General features: G+C 51.3%; 1 protein-coding gene across 2 annotated transcripts in view; it reads left to right on the forward strand.

Annotated features, from left to right (window-relative positions):
- The first annotated feature begins 15,512 nt into the window (after positions 1 to 15,512).
- The window catches only part of PROX1 (prospero homeobox 1), a 49,797-nt gene continuing 49,325 nt past the window's right edge, over positions 15,513 to 15,984 (forward strand). For both annotated transcript variants that reach the window (XM_072856925.1, XM_072856926.1), the window contains exon 1: positions 15,513 to 15,868. The gene's annotated coding sequence lies outside the window, so the exon portion shown is untranslated. The remainder of the gene's footprint in view (positions 15,869 to 15,984) is intronic.

Here is a 15,984-nt window from a genome sequence, read left to right on the forward strand (position 1 = left end):
CTTTACAAGTACACTAAAGTGTGCTCTCTTACTGAGAGCGCTGTAAGAGTCTGGTTGTTTCTTCTTGCGTGTGATGCTGTGCAACCACTCTGGATTTATTTTTCACGGCAAAAACAGAGTGATGCTGACTAGTCAAGTTTAGTGCAGATATAAAGTGTATAGAAAGGGCTCCCTTTACCTTAAGCATTTTTAAGTATTCTTTTCTTGAATAAAATTAAGAAAGTTCAGCTCCAGTGCCTGTTCCCTTTTGTGTATTAAAAAACCCATACTGCTCTAAAAAAAAATGACATATGGTATCTAAGTGGTCACCACCATAAATTATTCAACCTCTGCTCGCTCCGCAAACGTAAATCTAACAAAATGCAAAACCTGAGGCCTCACCACCAAGCTCATGGTCACATATCCCCTGCGGTGTCTTCGGCACACATTTGGCCACACAGATCTGGTCACTGCATCCAAAATTTTCATCCAGACCCCCACTGTGATATACAAATGTACCTACTTTTTACCCTACCTCCATCCTCCAGTTTGACACTCCCCAGGATCACCTGAGCTGAGCCCCCCCAAGTTTTACAGCACTGCCCTTGCACCCTGCCTGTTAGGTGACAACACAGCACTGGTTTCACAAACCCTGCCTCATGCACCATGCTGGAGAAAGACAAAAGCAGAGGAGAGGGGGGAAATCAAATCTGTTCCTGCTTAAGACAGAGTGTGCGGTTCAGCAGCGATCCCCTGTGCAATGTTACTCAGGACGATCCGGATGCATGCACAAACCTGCCACGTTTGTCGTGCAAAAGCAAGCTTAATTCAGGCACCCGCAACTCTGCGGCGATTATCCTAACTTTATTTTAGCGGATGCTCTATGTTTTTTTTTAAAGCACCGAAGCGAACATTTCAGAGTACACAAGAGAGTTGCTTCATGGAGGAATTCAGAGCCAAGGACACCAAACCTGCAAGTACCTACTCAGATGCGTAGGAAAAGGGCAGCAATAAGGTTAGCGGAGTTGGAGTATTAAGGAAGGAGTTAGATGAAACAACTTAAACAGTGACCCTGTCACTTGCTTTGCAAGTTTCCTGTTTTGTTCTATTGACAAAGATTTGTCTTTTAAGGATTACTTTTACTGATTAATTTTTTAGTTAAAGCACTCTTAAAGGCAACCCAGTAAAAAAAACATATTATGAAGCAGAAGATGCAAAAGTCATCATTCCAGTATCAACATTCACATGGTCCATTCCAGTATCAACATTCATATGGTCCATGGTCGTGCTACATTTTATAGAGAAAAAAAAAAAGGTACATCAAACTGTACACTCAGCCAGAAGAAAGGAGCTGAAAATGCACTAAAGCATCATTTAACTTTTATTTACCAGTTTGTTGATTTGTGCTTGCATTTGCGAGTGTGTGTGTGTATGAGAGGAGAAACAGAGACAGAGAGGGAGAGAGGGAAGAAAATGACTCATGCTTGACAATGTTACCATGTAAATGGTCATAGTTGTGGGCTTCCCCAGGGAAATTTATAATACCACAGCAAAAATCTAGCTAGCCTGCAATTACGGTGCCGGCAGCGAGTCCCTCCAGCACGAGCCATAATGTCTGGCTACGGCTGGTGGGAGCGCTCTGGCTGTATCCCCCTACCAGGACCATCCCGGGCTTCGGGGACCAGGTGGCTGGCATGGGGCAAAGCTGCCGGGACAGCCCCAAAACTACTTCCCACAGAGCGACGCGAAAGAGCAGAGTCCAGAGCTGGTGTCCAGAGCTACTGGCCCAAGACCTTTCAAAAATCACTGAAAAATAAATACATTTCAAATGCTGTTTAGGAGGCTTTCGTGCACAGCTCCTCTCTTAGTACATGCGTGTACATTTGGTGTATGATCCCCAGCCATCCCCTCCTACGGCAGAATCCCATCTTGCAAAAGAAACCATCACCACCGCTGATGTGAAGGACTCTGCGTTAAAAATAAAAGTACGATCCTCAGCAAAAAAGAGAAGGGTTCCTGGGTGAGGAACATGAACCCATGCCAGTGACAGACTTGAAGTGCAACATGACGGAGATGCTGCTGTAACCGGACAGTTGAGGGAAGAGCTGGGGTTTCCAGGCATGTCACGGGGATGACATCCCGTGGCTCCAGGGGCCGGGGCCGCTGAACCCGCTGCCGGCCAATCCTTGGAGTGTCACTTACATGAGCTCCAAAGTAATCTTCTGGCCCACCCTTCAGGAAAAAGATAAGATGTCATGATCAGCTAATAGGAAGTGACAAGAAGAGATAAAATGGATGGGGAGGGAGGGAAGGTTTCGGATTGAAAAGGCATTATTCTTTCCCCTAATGCCAACCCTGCTAACTATAAGGCTGAGTTAATTAACGGGCTATTTGAGCACTTTCATCCATTTTTGCATATAGCATTAATTTTTCTACAGATAAATATAACACAATTAACCTGTAGCTTTTTAAACAATCATACATGGCAATCCCTTCAATCTGGTGGGGAAAATATTGCACTTTTACAGAAAAAAGGATTTAATTAGGGAAAAAGATTGTGAAGAGTCTTTGTTCATCTACTCTTCTAGCCATTGCCTTCCATCTTGGCACAGGAACCCTTTACCAAGACATCTGAGCATCTTCCACAAAAAAAAACCCACAAAAAACCCCAAACCAACAGGAAGATATCAAGTTTCTGGCTTTCCTCCCTGTTCAGGGTAGAAAATCCTATCTGTCAGACTTAGTTCGCTTGCAATTAAGAAATCGGCTCCGCTCCCTAACGAAATGCTAGTGCGTCACTTGACAAAGTCCCATGGAGCACAGAGCGAGAGGTTTAGGCTGGAAAATGCTTGTGAAGTTTCTCCCCAAGTGCTGCTCCAATGGCACCTCTACCTGGGGGGGCTGTGTCCTACCCCTGCAACCACCCCGCTGCACACGCACAAAGCCCCCCGTGCTCCGTCAGCTCCGCAAACTTCAACAAAAACCTAATCGGAAGTGCCGGGCTTTTAAGATCACAGCCCTGCCATGACGTTAATCAGTCCGGTGGGGGAAGAAGCGTCTCCGGTGGGTACAAAGCCCAGGACAAGGGATTGCGATCTCTGTGCGGCAGCCGTACGAATGACAAATAACAGCAGCGAACTGCTGCCTTCGGTGGAGAGCCGAGCGTGTGCTACGGACACAAAAAGGCTCCCTTTACACTGTAAAGAGTTCGGAGCTTAACCGAGCCACCACAGTATGTTTTGAAGCTTTTGCCAAAAAGTACAAAAACCTGTAGTCAGTGTAGCTAAGCATTTGATAAGAAGTGTGGTTTCTTCTGCTCGACATATTTTCCTGGTGTATTTGTTTGTAAAGGTAGAGATAAGTATAGTAACACAATCTGTTCTTTAATATCATAGGCAAAGAAAAATCACTAGTCACTAGCTACAACAGTTTACAATCTTTGTGAGACAGCTGCAAGTATGTTTATTTTTTATTCTAAATATCTCAAATGGAGCCTGATCCTGAAAACCCTTCTTCCCTCCAATGATGCTCGTCTGCAATAATAATACTAATGAAAAGCAACTGCTGATGTAAGGAAAGAAAAGAAGATGAGGCTCAGATTCCCTATACAATGCTCGTAATGGTTATTTTCACTAAAGATAAGAAAGCAGACTCGTATGTGCAATATCACAGAAACAAGCCATTCTGCCCCTATCTACAATTTTGACAGTTATCTATGGAAAATGCAGACTTAAAAAACTCTTAAGAATAATTATTAGAAATCATAGCCAAAATAACATACATCAGCCTTGATTAGTTACATGAAAAAGCAGCCTTAAATTGATAGTTTAAAAACAGGAAAATTAGCAGTATGATTAAGTATGAATAGCTAATAAAAAGAATTTTGCTAAAACAGATTAAGGTTCAGATCAAGGTCACAAAAGGAACTGATTGAGGAAAACTGTCATTTTTGCTGGGACTCAGTAGCTGTTTTAGCAGCACTGTTTCCTCTGAATCAGAGTCTTGTAACGAGAAATTACACTGCTGGGGTTAATAAAGACTTGGCAGGTTTGTTTACCCCAAAATTTCAGTTAAAACATTGTGGTTGAAGAAAAAGGCAAATTCCTCGTGTGCAAGTAGATGGAAAGGGATGTAAGTAAGCTAAGTAACCTCTAGTAAAATATAAGGTGAATTTACGCTGTAGTTCCAATTCTCATGTTTGCTGTAAATTCACTCCAGGAAAAAAATCTGCAAGTGACCCGAAGTCCCCGTTTCTTCCAAAATAAACAGCTTCTAGTCACAGTGTCACAGCACCCCGCTAGCAGAGGCCAGGCAGAGAAGTGCTCTACTAACGGGTCTGAGATTTTGCCTTTCTGCCAGCTTTGCCCCTTCTTGGCTGCGGATAACGTCCAGGAGCGTACGCCTCTGCCCCTCTTTCTGTCCTGACGGGTCAAGGGCTGAACAAAGGCCTTGGATTCATAGGTATGGCCTGAAATTCTGTGTTTCCAAGGGAAAGATTTTCAGGGAGACTTTTCCCAGGCAAAGCCTGTCTTCTTGCATTCGGACACCAGCAGTCCTCTGCTGCGAAAGGGATAGTGCTAGTGCCTAGAAGCTATGGGCACAGCTGACCTCAGGAATTTCAGACCAATTTCAGAAGCAATCTTTTGCATGCAATTCCCCTCTGAAAACGACTCTATTTTCTTGTTATCCCACTTGCAGGGAGCTGGGGTGATTCCCGAAGAGGCCAAAGAGTTGATGTGCGAGTGTTATCACTGCCTCACATTTTCATCTTGTCCCGATGGTGCGTTGGAGAAAGAGGGAGGGACCACAAGCGTTCAGGTCGTTATCCGCCACCTCGTGCTCCCAGTCCCACGGGACCTCGGTGCCGCCGAGCTGTGTGGCAGCAGCACACCCAGCTGCCCTCCAGAGCGGTTTCATTCGGAGCGTGCAATTCTACACACGTGCGGGTCCAGGCTCCTCGGGGAGGACAGGCTATTCAGTAACGAGAATTTTAGCATCAGTGAAGCTATTCAGCAATATCCCCTGTGTCGTGGATACAATGCTCCAATGAAATCAGTTGTCACGTCTATAAGTTGGGGGCTTTTTTTTTCCCCTCCTGGGCTGGTACTTTGCACAAGGGGGAGCTGGCACCTCTGCTCTGTGATGGGAGCTATCGCAGCCCTCCCGAGCACTGGGTTGCTGCTCAGTGGCATAAGCTATTGTTGTCGTTATTACTATCGCCAGCCCTGATTGGGGTCAGCAAGCCAATGTGAGAGCTGTTGTATAACCCCATAATAAAAAGACAGTCCTTGTCCCAGAACACACTCGGGCTGGTTTTCTGACAAGCTGTAACAGGTTCTGCGGCAGCACCTTTTCTGTTGCTAAATAAAGAACTTCTGTCTTGCAGAGCCTAAACCCATTGCTGAAAGATTGAAAGGAAAACGAACTAATAGGACAAAGGGGCTGTGTGCAGGGGTTTTTAACGTTTGTTTGTTTTGATCTTAGTTGCAAGTAATTCACAGGGAGCGAAGTGCATTGACACTCAGAAGAAAATAGTATTCAATTTTAGAAAGGACAACTGCTTCAGACCAAGCCGAATGCAAAAAGTCAGAATCATCCAGATAAGATTACTGGGCCAGAAATCACATTTTTATGAGTACATGAACCACATGTCACTTGACAATGAGTATCTGCAGCATGGAGTGAAATAACCCTCCAGCAACAAAGTCAATATTTAAATCAATATCTCCAGTAAGGAAAATATCTTACTCTTTGATATAGATTGGATTTTCTTTCTTATGAATCTCTCAGTAGGTAAACAGCATATTTCTGTTGTAAAAGCAACTAAACAGCATTGCCAAACAGGTCTAATCATTCCTAGAATTCAATAGCACGACGCTCTGAAATTGTTAATGTTGTTATAAATGCCATTTGACCTTTATATCAGGGATATATTTCCTTTCCAGAAAAAGGCACCTACATTATTTTGGCGCTGATGCTGCTGTGTGTGAGCCCAGTAACTTCAGTGGGAGCTTGGGCCACTCCAGGATGAATTTTTTACATTATGTAGGTACCTAATGATTCAGCTACTCAAGGCTAAAATCCGTAAGAGATGTTTGTTAGTGCCTTCATGTTAATTGCTGCGACACCCTCCATCCACTCCCGTGAAGCTGGGCAGCATTACGGAAAGGCTCACGGATTGCCGGAGCCAGAAAGAGGGCCAGCGCGCAGAGCACACCCCCGTGGCATGCACCATCACCTGGGCTACGGGACTCCTCCCTGAGCCAGTGTTGCATTTTGCATGACAGAGCCATTACAGATAGGTAAAGCATATAATCCTGGAAGCAGTGCACTGGCCCCTCCCAGTTTATTGTTTTAAGCACCTTTCACGAAGTCAAGCTCACTCGTTCCTTCTCCTTTTGACCCTGTGATAGTTTGGTTCCTTTCTGCAACGAGGCAAAACCCCCAAAGGAGGGGTAAGGATGATCCCATTCCACAGCCTCGTAGCCAGGGCGCTTTTTGGAGAGAGGAGAGCCATGACTTTGCATGGCTTTGGGACGAGGAAAGTGTTAAATGCACATTTCCCACCTCCAGGAGAGACGCCCTAACTTGTAGGCTATCCTATGAAAGATGGGAACTGACACCACCATGAGGACAGCTTGTAAAGGAAGCAGTGCAAAGCGTGGTTTTGCTGGAGCCCGTAGGCATGGGCAAAGCCTGTGCGCTGGCTCCTGACCGACTCCTAGATATCCCTGTACGTAGCTGCTCGCTGAGGGATGGCTCTGGCAAGCACAGAAACAGCACCGTAGTACCTAGGGACCATGTCTCCTGAGCTGGATGATCCACGATGGCAGTTTTGTATATAGATGCCTAAAGTCAGCCTATGCTCTGCTTTAGGCTCCTAAATCCATTGGCTTCTTCCAGACCTTACAAAACATCTAGGCACCTATGTCCTATTAAAATTAATAGTAGAGCACCTGCAACTGTTTTGAAATGTCATTAGATGCCTCTCTGCCCCTGAAAAAATTGTCCCTCAATGCCTTGCAGGACTGAGTCCGTAGAGGTGACAGATCATGGGAATGACTTTATTAGAAAAGATGGATTCTTAAAACTGTTTATATAATAAAAATGAAAATAATAAAAATAATATTTATCTGAAAATAAATTAATACAGTGCACACAAAAAAATCAAAATTGTTTTCCCCAGGTTATAATCCCTCTACAGAAATATCTTCCTCTTTCTTAAAAACACCAACCAACCAAAAGAACATAAATCTATAAAATTAAACTACATTTCCTGTTCAATACCAGCTTCGATTATTCAGCAGGGTAGGGTACAGTTTTAAACTATCAAATGCACTTCCTTTTCTCCTGCTTTATGATTTTAAACTTCTTAAGACTTTTAAAGCAAGTACTAGGACAGGGCAACACCAAGCATTTTTTAACATGCTTTTAACCCCTCCACATGGAGGTTGCCGAAATGGTTCAGATCTTTGAACCACGGTAGGGTGGTGCTGGCTAAGAGCTGTCACTCTCCGGCAGCTCTTCTGACATGATTAATAGAAAGAAAGCTACATCGGGATTAGTTTTTGTACGACAGTGTGCATCCCCAAAAAGAACAACCTGGAGAGCTTCCCAAACTTTGTTTTTAAACTCTTGTCCAGCATCGCTTTGGCCCATGCTGCAGGTAAGGCGTGCTTTGGTCAAAAGAGACAGAAAACTATTCAGTGAGGTAAGCAGTGACTGCTTTAACCAAACCCATACTGAGCATAAACCCGTATCAGAGGAACGGATCAGAGTTGAAGCTAAAACCAGCTTCCATCTCGCAGCCTTTCGTGTAACACGCTGTGAATCAGAACCTGCATATGCCAGAGTTTTGCATTTGAGTTCTAAACAGATCCGGTGTTTACACCTCCTGGAGGTGCAACTGCACGTGACACCAGGAGAATTCGATGCCAACAGAGAGCAAAGGGTTTTCTGACTTGCAAGAGACGGATTCCTCCTCAGCAGGGTTGATGTGACAAATGATCACAAGGCCAGGGCTTCCAGAGTCTGCGGTTTGCTGTGAATCAATGTACCAAGGGAATTCCCATCCCGACAGCGTCGATCCAGCAGCGTGTGCAAACACGGGGCCAGATCACCAGCTGATGTAAACTGGGATGGCTCTGCTGGATCTGGCTGACATCCGACACTCACTTACAATTTCTGGATGGAGAATTAAGAGGAAGAGTGGGATGACATACCCACAGCATTGCTAGTTCGGAGAGGGATGAAAGGGAACTGGCAAAATATCTGCTACCAGAGAGACGCCAACGCTACCTCTGTGGCCACAGAAGGATTCTTCCAGGAACCTGGGAGAGAGGCATAAACATGGAGCTTTGCAACGTTTCTGGAAATGCATTCGATCCGACAACCCTGGTGAAGCCAGGTAGCCAGGGCCATGTCAGGTTGAAAGTGACAAGAGGTCACAGCCTGGTGGCAGCTGCTTGGATGAGAATTTCCAAGTGGGATAAAGCGAGTGGAAATGTTTTCCCTTTTAACCGTCCCACCAACCCAGTGGAAGGGGCAGGCTGGGGAAGAGTGAGGCCCTGTGTGAGACAGAAACACATTACAGCAGCTTACATGGGAGGCAGACTACAGTTCCCACGGTCCTGCAGGGTTCTGTAAATTCAAACCTACAGCCTCCTTTACATCAGGGTGCTCCTTCAAGGCTGTCTGACAGCCGGGAAACCCTCATCAATCGGGGATAGCTCTCTTATTCAGCAAATCCCGGCCTGCATTGTTTAGCTTGGGAAGGCACAAATGGTTAATCTTAAAAGCAATCTGGCAGAAATGGGGTTTGGGAACCAATTCACCAAATTTACACCGTGGTGTTTAAACTGAGCGGGACATTAGCTGATACTCAGTGGGCAAACTTAATGGCCAACGTCACTCTCTCAGCCTTTTCCCATGAAAAACCTGCACCCTAGGTGCTACCAAGTGCTAATTTGTTAAGAAAGCCTTAATTGAGTGACAGTTAATTATTGACAGATTTGAACTACTTTATCTCTCAATCAAAACCTGGCTCTGTCCCAGGCAGCAAGCAGTTTACAGCCACAAAGGTAAATCTGGCCACGTGCAAGCTTTTTCTGCTGAAGCCTGATGGCTCTCCCTCCCCCACCCCAAGTTTCTGCTAAAATTTCTCTCTGAAGGAGCCGATGATCCCCCGGTGATCACCAGCCCACGTCAAGGTGGTTACCCTGCTTAACCCCACTTGGCACAGAGTGGGAATTACCAAGGGGACATCCATCTGGAGCTGCCTGAGATAAGAGGTGTCCAGTGTTAATAAACAGGCTTCCTCTACACCTCAGCAGGGCCTTCCTTTTCTAAACAGTCTTCCTTTAATGTTGTGAAATGTTTTTTTCCATTTACTCAATGATCATGCCTTCGCCGGTGGGGGAGGGCCAAGGGAAAGAGAGAAGGGTGGGAGGAGAGGAGAGGAGAGGAGAGGAGAGGAGAGGAGAGGAGAGGAGAGGAGAGGAGAGGAGAGGAGAGGAGAGGAGAGGAGAGGAGAGAGAGGAGAGGAGAGGAGAGGAGAGGAGAGGAGAGGAGAGGAGAGGAGAGGAGAAGAGAGGAGAAGAGAAGAGAAGAGAAGAGAAGAGAAGAGAAGAGAAGAGAAGAGAAGAGAAGAGAAGAGAAGAGAAGAGAAGAGAAGAGAAGAGAAGAGAAGAGAAGAGAAGAGAAGAGAAGAGAAGAGAAGAAGAGGAGAGAAAGAGAAGAGAAGAGAGAGAGAGAAGAGGAGAGAAGAGAAGAGAAGAGGGAAGGGAAGGGAAGGGAAGAGAAGAGAAGAGGAGAGGAGAGGAGAGGAGAGGAGAGGAGAGAGAGAGAGAGAGAGAGGAGAGGAGAGGAGAGGAGAGGAGAGGAGAGGAGAGGAGAGGAGAGGAGAGGAGAGGAGAGGAGAGGAGAGGAGAGGAGAGGAGAGGAGAGGAGAGGAGAGGAGAGGAGAGAGAGAGAGAGAGAGGAGAGAAGAGAAGGAGAGAGAAGAGGAGAGAAGAGAAGAGAAGAGAAGAGAAGAGAAGAGAAGAGAAGAGAAGAGAAGAGAAGAGAAGAGAAGAGAAGAGAAGAGAAGAGAAGAGAAGAGAAGAGAAGAGAAGAAGAGAAGATTAAGACTCAGTATATGCTTCTAAAGAATCTAGACATCTGCTTTTCACAATAAATTACTAATGCTAAAAGTTCTCCCAGCCTGGCTATTTTGTTTGCCTTCTGTACACAAGCAACATGTGAAGTAAGAAAAAGGGAGAGGAAGAAAAGAAAGAAGAAAGAGAAGTAAGAAAAATAAAGAAAGGAAGAAAGAAAGGAAGAGAAAGAAAGGAAGACAGAAAGGAAGGAAGGAAGGAAGGAAGAAAGAAAGAAAGAAAAGAAAGAAAAGAAAAAGAGAGAGAGAGAAAAAGGAAGGAAGAAAGAAAGAAAGAGAAAGGAAGGAAGAAAGAAAGAGAGAGATGGAAGGAAAATGAATATATTAGTAGCAGTAGTAGTAACCACAGCAGTATCACAGTCATTCACTGCAATATGTCTAAACATTCATAAATGTTTTATGCATCCTAAAATGCCATGTACAAGGGATACGGCATCCCACTGAGGTTAATGAATGAATGAGGTGCCCTTGAAGGTTAATTTGCACAAACAAAAGGTCAAGGGACATCTTCAAAACAAAATATTGATTAAAGCAAGTTAAATGTTTTGACTTGAAGGAGACATGAAGGATTAAAAAGCAAAATAAAGCAGTATGGATAAGAAAGGAACAGGAAAGAAAAAAACACCACCCCCAGACACAAAGGAAACGGTAGAAAACATATCTGAATCAGCTAGTCATCTGCTAACAAGCTGTAAAGATTTCCAATGACAAGTTGTCACATTAGTTTAGTGAAACTGAAGCAGCACTTATCCCTTTTCCTGTGCTTAATCTCTCAGTGAGCTGCACAGAAACATGCTACCACGTTTAATAGGATTAGTTTAGTTCACTTTCTCCTCTCTGGAGGTTGTGAGGTTTTTTGTTATTTTTTTTTACTATTCTTCTTATTATTTAACAATTCCATTTCCATCAATACCAGGTTCTTGAATTAAATTGCACTCTGCTGAACCACCTAGGTTGCATTCACTCTCCAGGTTAAAGGCATTTTCTTCCAAAGGTTTCCTCTTTGAAAGGAGGAGCCAGGGCAAAGGGAAGCGAGGAAAGGCAATCTAAATCCAGCAATTACACACATCAGGCACCCAGTTCTCCTCTTTCTCATACACACGCACTGATGATGCTTTATTGATATCAGTAGAGTTATTTTTAATTCACATCTGCATAAGTAAGAGCAGAATCAGCCCTTTGTGGTTGCAGGGTGTTCTTCTTTTTATGCATGAGAGTACTTGGACCTTCCCCACCCCTGAAAAAAAAAGGAAAAAAAAAAGAAAAAAATAAAAGAAAACCTGCTACGTATTCGCAGCCCCATTCTTTCATTTAGTTGGAACAGACACAGCAAGGAAAATGATCAAAGAAAAGGCAGTTTCAACAATATACCCCTGTCGCTTTCAATTTTGTTGCCAGACTCCAAAGGGACAGAGGAATCACCCATGATCATGGACACACTGCGAAAGTTTTCCCAAGTTTCTTGCATCTGTTTTTTTTCCCCTTAAAGGAAGAAATGCAAGCACAGAAAGCTGTCAGCTTGCAGCAAACCTTTTCTCTTCAGTGGCACCAAAATTTGGAGGAGGATTTATTTCTGATGGGACAAACCCTGCAGCTGAACATAGACCTGACCACCCCCGTATCTGGAAGAAATGCAGTATTTTGACCTGAAGTCAGTGACACACACCAAGCGTTAGTCAGAGGCAGAGGGGCAGGAGAGCCCACAGACCAGAGCACACCCCGGCTTTGAATCCAAACTTTGTTATCAAGGGTTAATTTTTGTTGGGATCCAAAATGCCCATCACTCAGAAAATAAACAGTGTGACCACCTTACCATCTATTAATGACCAAGAAAAGGACCTGGGACTTCAACAGGAGTTTGAAGACAGGCTGGAATCTACAAGTTCACTAGCAGGGACCACGCTTGCAGTCAGCTGGGGGACTGGGGGCACAGAAACAGCCACGCACCCACCCACAGCAGCAAGAGGCTGCCCCGCCACTGCCCAAGCCACCAGGCCCTGGAGAAGGCACCAGGGACGGCTTTGCTCACTACAAAACCTGAGCCAGCTGCTGGCACGGGGGTCCCCCTGGACCCCTTCTGAGGGATTAAATTCTGGAGGAAGAAGAGCTTTGTAAAGTTTGGGTGATGGGTGGGGGATTACTTTTGCTGCTGAGCTTTGAAACGTCAACTTGCATTCCTTAAGAGGCTGCCTATCCTCCCAGATTAAAAGAGAGAAAGGGTCTGGAGCCTTCAGTGCCAGAGAGGGTGGGCGAGTGGCAAGCATGCATTTCATGCCCGTTGGGCTTACTGGTGTGGCAGGTCGCAGGGCCGGTGTGTTTAGACTTGAAAAAGTTGGGGCTGGAGGAAGGTAACCTGCAAGCAGCTACAGAAACGAGGCAGCGGGGCCAGATGGTAGGTGGAAGCCTGCGCACATGGTACCCATGGCTGGGGCCAGGCTGGCTGCCACTGCTCTGCCGTGTGACCTTGGGGACATCGCTTCACTCCCAGTGCCTCAGTTTCTCTTTTGGGTAACTCAACAGTGCTTGAAGTTAAGTTGGGCCCCGGTGGTGACAAGCTCAGTGTCGGAGGCAGCATTGATTTATTTATTAGCGTTTGCACGATTCGGCTTCACCTCTACGTGTATCCCAGTGTCCTTTAAAAGAAAAAAAAAAACAAAAAGGAAAGAATTCAAGCGAGTCATTCACCCGCCAAATTTAGCCTATCTCCCCCTGCGTCCAGACACACTTCTGCACCCTTGTTCCGCAGCCCCTGCAGCACTTACAGCTACAACGGGAGGCTGAACGTGTCACCCCGGCAAGCCGAGCCCCGCAGGAACAGGAGGGGAGCGAGCCCTCCCGCCCAGGCCGGCCCGGGCCGGCCGTGCCCGCCTGTCCGCGCCCGCGGAGCGCCGCGCAGCGCGGGCCGCCGCCGCGGCCGCTCGCCCGTCGGCCCACCCCGGCCCCGTCGCTCCCCGGCGGCGGGGGGCCCGGCGCCCCTCTTGCTGAAGGTGTCACGTTAAGGCGACGGGCGGCGAAGCCGTCCCGGCGGGCAGAGGCTCCCGCGGGCCGGGAGGGCGCGGCGGGCACCGGGCACCGCTGCGGGGCCGCCCGGCGCTCGGGCTGGGGGACGACAGCCGTAGCAGCGGAGCGCCCCGGGACGCGCCCCGTTGCACCGGGGATTTGCGGTCACCCACGGCGCTGAGGTGGCCAGCGCCGGCCCCGGGACGGGCCTCGGACCCAGGCGCGGCGCCCGGCCCGGCGAGGAGCGGGGCTCTCCCGCTGCCGCGGCGGCCGGGGAGGGCAGCGGCGAGGGCGGCCCCGCGGGCCCCTCGCCCTGCGCCAGGGCGGCCGCGCCGGGCCGGGGCTGCCGCCCGCCGCCGTGCGCGCCCCGACGTGCCGGGCGCTGCGCCCCCGGGGAGGCCGGCGCTGGCGGCGGCCCGAAAGGCTTCGCCTCCCGCACCGGTGCCGGCTCTAGGGCGGGTGTTACCGGCTGTGTCTCCTCGTCATCCGCCGGCCGGGGCAGCGGCAGGGAGATTTATTTCTCCTAACTCGGGAGCAGCTTCCCAGCGGCAGCTCCGGCGGCGCGACGGGGCCGTTTCGGCCGGTCCCGAGCGGTTCTTAGTGATCCGCGGCGGGTGGTTTGTCACGTTACCCACGCACCCGCGTTAGTGACCCCGCTCCCCGCCGCGGAGGCAGCGCGGAGCCGCCAATCGCCCCGACGCGGCGGCGGGCCCGGCCCCGCCGGCGGGCAGCGGGGAGAAGAGCCGCTGCGGGAGCCACGCGTGTCGCCCCCGCGGGCAGGACAGCCCCCCGGGGGCGGGTTTGCTGCCCGCGCCGGCTCCCAAACTTTGGCCGCGGAGGGCAGCCCTCGCGGCGCGCCCCGCCGAGCGGCTTCCGCGCCCGGCCAGCCCTGCCCGCACCCACGCGTGGGGCTGGGCGCCGCGGCTCCCCTCCAGTGAGACAGAGCCTTAAAGCGGGGGGCGGGGGGGGCAGGGGAGCGGCTCCCCGCGCCTCCAGCAGCAGGGCGGGCAGGCGGCGAGGCGCGGCCCGGCCCCTCGCCGCTGGCGCGGAGCTGCGGCGCAAGTTTCGGCAGGGGCGGCCCGCCCGGCCGGGCTCTCCCCTCCACTCGGGGCTCCCTCTCCCGCCGGCCCGGGCGCCCCGCACGGCAGCCCCGAGGGGCGGGCGCGGACGGGCCCGGCGAGGCAGCGCCGTCCTTACCTGCCGCCGGGCGCCCCGCCGCGCTCCGCTGCCGTCCGTCCCTCCGCAGGACGTTATTCCCTCTCCTCAGTTGATTCCCCTGCCGCCTGCAAGCCTAAGGCTGTTTGCCCGCGGGAAGCCTCGCCTCTCCGCCGGCAGCGGCCGCCCGACCCTCCGCGGCAACGGGGCGGGGGTGCGGGCGCTCCCTGCCCCACGCCGCGGAAACCCGCGCCCACGGCGGGACAAAGCGCGCCCGGCAGGCTCTGCTCCGGATCGCAGCCCGGACCTGCTGGGAAGACCCTCTTTGGGTTTTTTCCCCCAAAAAAATTTTTTCCCGAGGCTTTCCCGCCGGCGCCGGCCGGGAGCGGGCTGCGCCGGCCCGGGGATGGCTTTAACTTGACCGAAGCTTCGGGCGCGCCGTGCAGGGGGCCGGGGCGGCGGGGCCGGGGCCGCCCGCAGCGAACACCCGCGTTTCGGCACCGCCGGTTGTTCCACGGGCCGCAACCTGACGCTCGTTTTCGTGTTTATTTTCTGCCCCGCGCGTGGGAAATGACCCGCGCGGTCCCCGCGGACAGCCCCGCGGTGCGCGGCAGAGCCGCTGCCCCTGCGCGCCGGCGAGGGACGCCGAGCCGGGACCCGTTCCTCTTTAAGTTTGTGACCCGCGTGGGGGCAGCGCCCGCGAGCGGGGTTTGGCTTCACCGCCCCGATGTTTAACGCGGGGAGGACGCGCACCCTGGGGCAGCAGCCCCCGCGCCCCGGCACTCCTCTGCGGAAGCCTTCCCGCGTGGAAAACTTCCCCGCGTGGGGCACGGCGGAGCATCCCCCGCCCGCGCGGGGATGACTTTCCCAAACTTTCTCTTCCCTCCCCACGCGGGGCGGCTTTTGTCCGCCCCTCGCCCGTGCGCGGCGGAGGGGGGGAGGGGCCGCCCCGTCGGGCCGCGGCTGCCGGCGCGCCCGCCCCGCGTCCGTCCGTCCGTCCGCCCGTCCGCCCCCCACGCAGGTGCGCGGCCGCCGCCACCTTCCCGCGGGGGCGGGGCGGGGCGGCCCCTCCCCCCCGCTCTCCCCGCTCCTCTCTCCCCGCTCCTGCCAAGTTCTCCCCGTCCCCCCCGTCCGTCCCAAGGAGCCTCCCGATTGGGCGCCGGGCCGGGCTCACGTCACTCGGAGCGTGACGTCTAGTCTTCCTGTTTCCTTCAGCTGTGTCTTAAAGTAAATCTTGTGGCGGTGCGGAGCGCTGCTCGGCTCGGCCAGCCCTGCCCTGCCCAGCCCTGCCCCGCGCCCCGCCACGCGCCGCTCCGCGCCACTCCGCCCCCGCGCCGCTCCGCGCCCGCGGCCCCGCGGCCGCTGCCCTCCCGCAGCCGCTCGCCCTCCCGATTACCATATCGCGGACACGCCGGCTGCGCGCGCGTGTCCGTGTGTCCGGGGGTCCGGGTGCGGGTGTGTGTGCGCGCCTGGGTGCGTGTGCGGGGCGCGTGCGGTGTGTGCATGTGCGTGCGCGTGGCTGCCTTCCTCGCTTGCCACCGGCAAAAAAATCGAGGCTCAGTTTCGTCGCCTTTGCACGGAGTAAGTACCCGCTCCCTCTCCGCGCCCCCTCCGTCCCCCCCTGCCTTTTCGGCCTTTTCGGGTCTTTTTTTCCTTCTTTTTTTTTCGCAAATTCGCACTTGCTTGGGCTGCTTTAA

Source organism: Ciconia boyciana, chromosome 3 (genome assembly GCF_034638445.1).
Source record: "Ciconia boyciana chromosome 3, ASM3463844v1, whole genome shotgun sequence".
Lineage (NCBI taxonomy): Eukaryota > Metazoa > Chordata > Aves > Ciconiiformes > Ciconiidae > Ciconia > Ciconia boyciana.